The sequence below is a fragment of the Telopea speciosissima genome, chromosome 8, assembly GCF_018873765.1.
Source record: "Telopea speciosissima isolate NSW1024214 ecotype Mountain lineage chromosome 8, Tspe_v1, whole genome shotgun sequence".
Taxonomy (NCBI): Eukaryota; Viridiplantae; Streptophyta; class Magnoliopsida; order Proteales; family Proteaceae; genus Telopea; species Telopea speciosissima.
The window spans coordinates 36,922,657-36,930,839 of NC_057923.1; the positions used below are offsets into that span (position 1 = coordinate 36,922,657).

The following is an 8,183-nucleotide window of genomic DNA, read 5'->3' on the forward strand; positions in this document are numbered from 1 at the left end:
GATCCATTTTCAATGATTCTACCTTTGCTGTTGTCTCCAAAAGATACCCATCCTCCTTTTTGCTTCTTGAGCTCGGAGAACAACTTTGGGTTGGAAGTCATATGTTTTGAGCAGCCACTGTCAATAGACCATTCCATGTTGCTCTACAAAACAAGAGATACTCAATAAAATTTTGGTCTCCATTGAGAGTTGGGTCCATAATTGTTAGTATCATACATTCCTCTTAGTTTCCAAACCATTTAGTTACCATTTTCCTTTTGGTTCTCATACCAATTTGTGTATGATTGAGGTTTCCAAGGCCTTTGGCTTTGAGGTGCTTTATAGGGTCCTTGGTTCTTAGGTGGTCTTTGCACTTTTGGTGGGATTCTAGTTGAGCTTTGACTATTAGGATAACTTCTCCTATTTTGACCATTATAGGGTCTTTTAGGATGAAAGAAAGATTGGACCATGTGACGACATTCTCAAATGGTATGTCCTTTCTTATTGCAATTATTACAAACAACTACTTGAGGAATATTTGAGGTCTTCCTATTAAGATTGGTGTTCTTAGATTGAGAACTTTTCTTTCTAATGTTGCATTCCTCGATAGAGTGTCCTCTCTTTTTGCAATAGTTGCAATACTTATTCTTCTTTACCTTGTTACTTGCTATTTTACTTGAACTTGTCTCCTTGGTTTGATTTGAACTCTTGTTCACATCATAGCCTACCCCTTCTTTGTTGAAAAGTGTTTTGGAGGCATTTCCAAGTAGAATATCAAGTGTTTTCTTACCATTTGTGAATGACTCTAGGGCTTTACACAATTTCTCCTTTTCTTCTTTTAAGTTGTTCACTTGAGAAGTTACGAATGTGTTTTGGTCTTTAAGAGTGTTGATCTCATTCAAAAGATTCTTTTTTGTGGTTGCTAGTTCCAAACTATTTTGGTAGAGATCTTCAAAAGCCTCTTCTAGCTCCAAAAAATCTTTATCTTTATGAGATGGAGCAGTGGGGGTTACCTCATTTTGAGATTCTTCGTCTTTAGTAGCCATGAGTGCGAGATTGGTTTGTTCTTCTTCATCTTGAGATACTTCGTCATCTTTTTCTTCATCGCTTGAATCAAGAGTGTGTTCGGCTTTGTAGGCATTTTTGTACTTCTTCATTTTGGGACAATCTCTCCTAAAATGTCCTATTTTTCTATACTCATAAAAAATAATATCTTTGGAAGAGGAGTCAGTGGCATCTTTTGAAAGACTCTTACCTTTCTGATCTTTTGAGAACCTCCTTTTATTGAATGAGGTCTTGCCTTTATTCTTTAGGAACCTTGAGAATTTTTTGGTAAGATACGCAATTTCATCCTTCGAAAGCTCTTCTTCATCATCACTTATTTCATAAGATTTGAAAGCCACAACTTTATTCTTTGGTTCCTTAGGCTCATCATCCTTGGTGTCAAGTTTAAGATCCATTTCATGAGTTTGTAGAGATCCCAAAAGCTCATGTAGGCTTAGCTTGTCTATGTCTTTGGACTCTTTAATTGCCGTAGTCTTGGGTCTCCATTCTTTTGAAAGAGATCTCAATATCTTTTGGACATTTTCTCCATTAGAATAAACTTTTCCTAAACCTTTCAGCTTGTTCACAATATTAGTAAAACGAGTAAACATTGTATAGATATCTTCATCATTTTTCATTTTGAACAATTCATAAGCATATCGATTTTAGATTGTTTGACTTCAGATGTACCTTCATAGGTAACAACTAACTTGTCAAACATCTCCTTAGCGGAGTCACACATGCAAGTTCTATTATACTCCTTTTCTCCTAGAGCACATTGAATATAGCTTATAGCTACAAAGTTCAGTTGCATCTTTCCTTTTTCAGCAGGGGTCCATTCTTCTTTGGACTTATCTATGGTATTTGGTCCATTTTCGATGACTTCCCATGCATTGATATTGTTGACACAAACAAAGTTCTTGAAGCGATTCTTTCAATAGAAAATCCTTCACCTTCAAAGAAGGGTGGTCGGGTAATATTGTATCCTCCAACCTTACGATTAACAGAGGATCTCATGGCCTTTACTCTTAGTTGGATTGAGAACAATCACGGTCTTGAGCTCCCACTCTGATATCAAATGTAAATTCACCTAGAGGGGGGTGAATAGGTGAAGCTAGTGAAAATAGTGCAAAAATAAAACAATTGATAAAACAAAGCAAATAAATTGCGAAAGTAACACAATCGTTTTATAATGGTTTGGCCAAATATGCCTACGTCCACTCCTCTTACCTTAGAGAGAATTCCACTAAAAAAAATCTTGAGAATGAGCAAGAGAACTCGTACAACTCTTGATTAGGAACAAGAGGACTCACACCACCAACTACTCTTGATTGACAAGCAAGAGGACTCAACACATTTAACTACTCTTGATTTTGAGCAAGAGGACTCATAACATATAATAAAGAAAACTTTATAAAGTAAGGATTACCTCAACCTTAGTAAATGTGTAGCTAACTTCCACTTTGAAGCTTCAATGCTAAGTGAATATAATTAGCTAGAGAGGGAAGTGAACTTGAATGCTTTAATGAATGAATGCTTCAACACTTTGAATGTTCAAGTTCGAATGCCTTTGTGATGCTTTTGATTAGTCTTAATTGATTATCATTAGTCCAAATGAGCTTACCTATTTATAGGCAAAGGTGCTCAAAGCATCTAAGGTTCATTGTCATTTTAGGATATAATTCTGTCCTAATCCGGTATGCCGTTTTCCAATTCGGTATGTCGGATCATGGAATCTATCCGTTGTCAAACGGCTAATTCCCAACAGACATATTGTAATTCGGTATGCTGGATCTGATTCGTTATGCCGGATTCTCAATTCGGTATGCCGGATCAGATGTAGCACATTCTAGTTGCTCTCTGTGAGCAAACCCTGAGATTGGAAAAAAAAATAGGTCAACATGGATTCGGCATGCCGGATTAGGATTCAGTATGCCGGATCAGCTGATTTTGCTAAAAATGGCTAAGTCCATGTTTGGACAAGTGTGGGGCCATTAGCTTAGGTTAGGTCCATGTAAAAATACCTCCTAGGATCACTCTACATGTATGCATGCGTAAGTGTGTGCATTACAAATGGACTTAAACTTTAACTACATCTTAATACAAAAACATTGAACACATGCTTATAAAAACTCTTGTATTTGAGTTGCTTGATCATGGTCTTTGAACATAGTCCTTCTCTTAGTCTTTTTCTTCACATCATACTTTGATACTTTATCTAGGTTCAATAATGTTGTGAAAGCTCCCCCTTACTTGATGCTTATTACTTGTAAGGTCTCTATACAATAAAACACAAGTTAGTTCAACTAACTTATTTGTTATCATCAAAACCATATAAGGTGATGTGTGGATTTTACCTCAACAATTTTGTGATGCAAAGTTGGGCCTTTGGACACCAGGCTAGCCTTGATGGTTAAAGTTGGATGGGCCTACTTGGTTCCCTTGATTCCAGGAGAAATTGGGGTGCTTTCTCCATCATGGATTGTAAATATTGCTATATGGGTTATTTTAGTAGAGAGTACTTACATTCTCAATACTGGAATTGCCCACCAAGGTGTTAGGGCATTCCTCAGAAAGGTGTCCAGGGATTTGGCACCAACTGCATATCGACACATGGTTGACCTAATTAACTGGTATAGATTCTTTAAGAACTATGGACTCCAACAGTTGTATGTGACTGTCAAGTTTGGCCTCCTTGGCTGGCATACCCTCAATGAGATACCCCTTAGTGGTCCTTTCAACCTTTTGGGAAGATTCCCATTCCCTAGTCTTATGAGCCAAGTTGGTTAAAAATGTCCATGCATCATTCTCCTTAGAAAAAGAAGTAAACCCTGCTGGACACATGGACTCTATAAGTTGTTTGGTCTGATAATCAATACCCTCATAAATAATTTGTCATAGTTGTCACAAGTCGAAACCATGGTGAGGGCATTCTAAGAGGAGATCCTTGAATCTTTCCATGGATTTAGAAAAGGACTCATATGGTTTCTGCCTGAACTAGAGGATGTCACTCTTATGCTTATTGGTCTTGTGAAGAGAGAAGAATTTTCTCAAAAAGACAATGGTGAACTCATCCCATGTATTAATGGAGTTTGTAGGCAGTCCATAAAGCCAATTCTTGGCCTGGTCTTTCAGGGAAAAGGGTATAAACCTAAGCCTAACTGCATCATCTACCAAATTCTGGACCTTAATTAGAACACAGACCTCCTTAAATTCCCTAAGGAAAAGATATGCATCCCCATTAGCCATCCCATGGAAATGGGGTAGCATGCTGATGAAGTTGGTCTTGAGTTCATAGTTATTCCCTATAATAATAGGCAGACTAATGTATGAGGGCTATGCAGCCCTGGTGGGGTAGAACCTATCCTTAAGAGTCTTGGGTTGTTGGTCAATAGTGGTCAAAGGTGGGGTTAAGGATAGTGGACGAGGTGGTATTCTAATAAGACAATTAGATGAATCCCAAGTCCACACCGTAGCCACCTAAATAGATATGAGGTCTCCTTTGAAAAATTAAAGAAAAAAAAATACTAAAAATAAGAGGGAGCCCAAGGTAGATAGTGTATCTATCCCTCAAAAATCGAAACAATGGTTCCAAAGCTGTAAGGATGCCATATAGGTCGACAGAAAGGGACCCCGTATAGTCTTCTATAGCCACCTACAAGCGACTCCAAATGGATTCTGATGTAGAGTGGAGGACTACTATACGTTTATGTTTCCAACACTCTCACTATGTCGCTTTCTTGTTATCAAGAGTGGTCACCTCCAAAGATAAGTCACATGCCAATCCACCCAACCAAGTCAAGATGTAGCGTCATAGATAACTTAATCCTATGAGAGACACCAAAAGATGGAGGGTTGAAGCATATGAAGGATTTTAGAATGGGCGCACACTATTTGAAATAGAAGAGAAACAAGAAGAGGTTTTCAAAAATTAATTTTTTTTTTCAGAAAAAGAAGAGAAAATAATAAACTAAAACACTTCGAACTACTTAAAAATCAGATAAATAAAATGGACAATAATCTCCTCGGCAACAGCGCCAAAAACTTGTTTGAGTTTAAAAATTACCACAAGCATACGGGTCAATCGTAGCTACGGGTCGAACACGAGAAGATATATGCTACTCTATTTAACTAACTTAAAAGTAATGCAAAGTGAACTAAATTAAAGGGTTAACTTAAACTAATGAAAATTAATACAACCTAACTCATAAGCATCTAACAAAATTAAGGGATTAAATTGGCGTCCTAACACATTAGCATCTAACCTATGAAACTAACGCAAATTGAAAGAAATAAAAATGCAGCCACACATAATAACCACATAAAAAGGAATAAAGGAATAAAAGTGCATCCACAAACCACAACTATATAAAAAGAATAAAAGAAATAGAGGGAGAAGAAGAAGAAGATAGAGAGAGATAGAGGAGAGGGAGAATGAGATTAAGGGTTTAGATAGTAAAACCTGGATGTGCTTGCATGAATGTAATTGAAAAGCTTGAATACTTACATAAACTTACCATGGCTTCCTCTTCTAAATCTTCAAGTCTTGTCATCAACTTAAGAACTTAGACTAGAAGGCTTAAAACCTAAACTAGAATTAAGAAATTACAACCCAATTAAAGACTTAAATTGAAATTAAAGCATCAACTAAACCTATTATAACCATTAACAAAAAATCATAAAAGCAAACTAGAACTTAGAAAAGCCAAAAATCACAAATTAGAAGGAGAAGAAGAGAAGAAATTTCACTAAGTGAATGAGCAAACTTTACAAGAGAGGTAGGGGGTATTTCTAGGGAAGGGAAAGGGGAGAAGAGAGAAGAAGGAAGTGTGGGAGAAATATTCCCTAAGAAAAGAGAATATTCTCTTCTCCTTCCTCCTTTGCATTGCCTTGGCTCCTAAGAAAAAGAAAAAAAATAGAAAGAAGAAAAGAAGAGAATATTGTTTACATAAACCTTCTATTTCTAGAAAAATAAATTTTTAATTCTAACTTGTGCTTCCTTTTCTTTGTAGATATCTTCTCCAAGCAATAAAATCAAAGCATCTTTGATTTTTCAACCTTCCATAGATGAGAAAATATCTTTCAAAATAAATCTATCCCAAGTGAAATTCTAGGAATGCCCTTGAAAAGTTGGAGGAGAGAGAGAGAGTGATGACTAGGATTCCACTCAACCAAATAACAAAATCCCCAATGTGTCCTCTAAAAATCATGAGGCAATAAATGCAGCCCATAAAAATCGTGGACACCTTATGGGCCTTCAAGATTAATGGAATCTAATGGCAGTGTGGGTCCCTCCATGTGGGTAGCAGTCCTTCTCTCTCTTCAAGAATGCAAAATTGTCAAAACGGCCCTGTACTTGCAATAGATCTCCACCATTGCTTAGAAATATCTTCTATAATGTCAAAAATGTCCTTGGGCAGTGGTAGACTGACTATGGGCTTGCACTACAGCTCCTTTCTGACCCATTATCCTTTCTTGGGCTGAAAAGAATAATCAACTGTACGATGGACTAGACGAATGCATATTTGCGTTCCGTCACGTTCAACTTGCACCAAATTTAGTCCTCTTTATAGCCATGGAAGGAAAAAGGGCAACTTTACGTGAAACTTGGGACATGCAGCTCCCGATAGTCCAGAATAGCCCAAAACCTGAAAAACACAAGAAAGCACCAAAGTAACTCTGTCCAATGTGGTAAAATGTATGCTTTATACCCTAAGATTTCACACATAAATGTGCTCATCAGTGGACTACATCCATTAGCTCACATGGCTAGGTGGGTACCTTCTCCCTCCTTCCCTCTGTTTCCTATTTTAAGTATAGGAATCCCCTCTTGGATCGGTTCCAACCTAGGGTTCCTTTGTGGAACCCAAGGTTAACATTTTGGCCTCCTAAATGGAGTCCTACCCCTCTCTTAATGCCAGCAAGAGCCCCTTGTAACCTAAGCTGCTATCCCAAGTATTATGACTCTAACCTTGGAGTGGAGAAACCCTAGAAATGGTTCCAATTCCTTGGATCCTCTAAGGCCCATGGATGAACAAGGTACTATTGACCCTAGGGAGGCTTAGGACTCTCCACTCTACCCCTAGGATCCATGTGACCTCAAGGATGGAAGGGTGGAAGTGAAAATCCTTTAAAATCTTCGACAGGGACTCGATGGAGGCACGAACGGATCCAGCGTCATGGTTTCGTCCGTGGATCTGTCCAGTATAAGCTGTTAACTAGCTCGAGCGGTGCCAAGGATGGATTCACCTAGTGGTTCTGTCTGTGGTTACATTCCCTCTCGGGAATGTCTCATGGTTCGGACGGATGCACGAACGGATTCATGGTAAGGTTCCGTCCGTGAATCCGTCCCTCCTGTTTTCACCATATGCCTAGACGGAGCTAGGAATGGACTCACCTTGTTGCTTCCGTCCTTGAGTTCATCCATGCTGCCTTGTGTGAAACCTAACTTTAACTTATAGGACTCAGTATGGGGCCCACCTACACTCTTCTAACACTATTATCGTACGTCCCTAGGTTACTTAACCAATACAGGAGAGCATGTACCAGGGCAAATCATACTAAACACCTCAAGCGATGATCAAACAACCTATGACTAGGTTTTGGGTGATGTTTGGGCTTGCTTAATATGAACTATGCATATGTTATGATACCTATATCATCAATGAGCATGCTGCACTCTTGCATATATTATCTTGGTTATGACTTGATACTACATGGTTGTGTTTATTACTTTATTATTAAATTGGGTTATAGTGCTGGGCATGCCGGTGCCGGAACCCTAGAAATGTGAATAAATTTATTGACTGTCATCTTGCCTTGTACGTGCCGTGCCATGCTGGTACCCGGGTGCTAGATGGAATGGGACATTGATACACCTGGAATACCTCTCGGGACGATAGGACTTGCATGTAGTATACCTGCGGCTAGGATCCACTTCCCTATGCCACGACCCTTACAAATAGGGGTTTACGTCTTAGGTGATCAGGGCTCCTTGTTGCTTGTGGGGGGAGAGAAGCCAGGTTGAGGATGACCACTGATCATAGGGGTCTGCCATTAGGTGATTTTGGTGGCTTCGATCGGCGTAGGCCCCTGGTGACGATTGAGGTTTTATTGTGCCGATAACATAAGTGACCCACAGTGTCTCCTGAGTCATCATT

The 8,183-nt window shown here is 38.7% G+C and overlaps 1 non-coding gene across 1 annotated transcript; it reads left to right on the top strand.

The window, feature by feature from the left end:
* Positions 1 to 3,937: 3,937 nt before the first annotated feature.
* LOC122638414 lies at positions 3,938 to 4,044 on the top strand. The gene has a single exon (XR_006329417.1). It is a non-coding gene; the product is annotated as a small nucleolar RNA R71 (small nucleolar RNA).
* Positions 4,045 to 8,183: the final 4,139 nt, after the last annotated feature.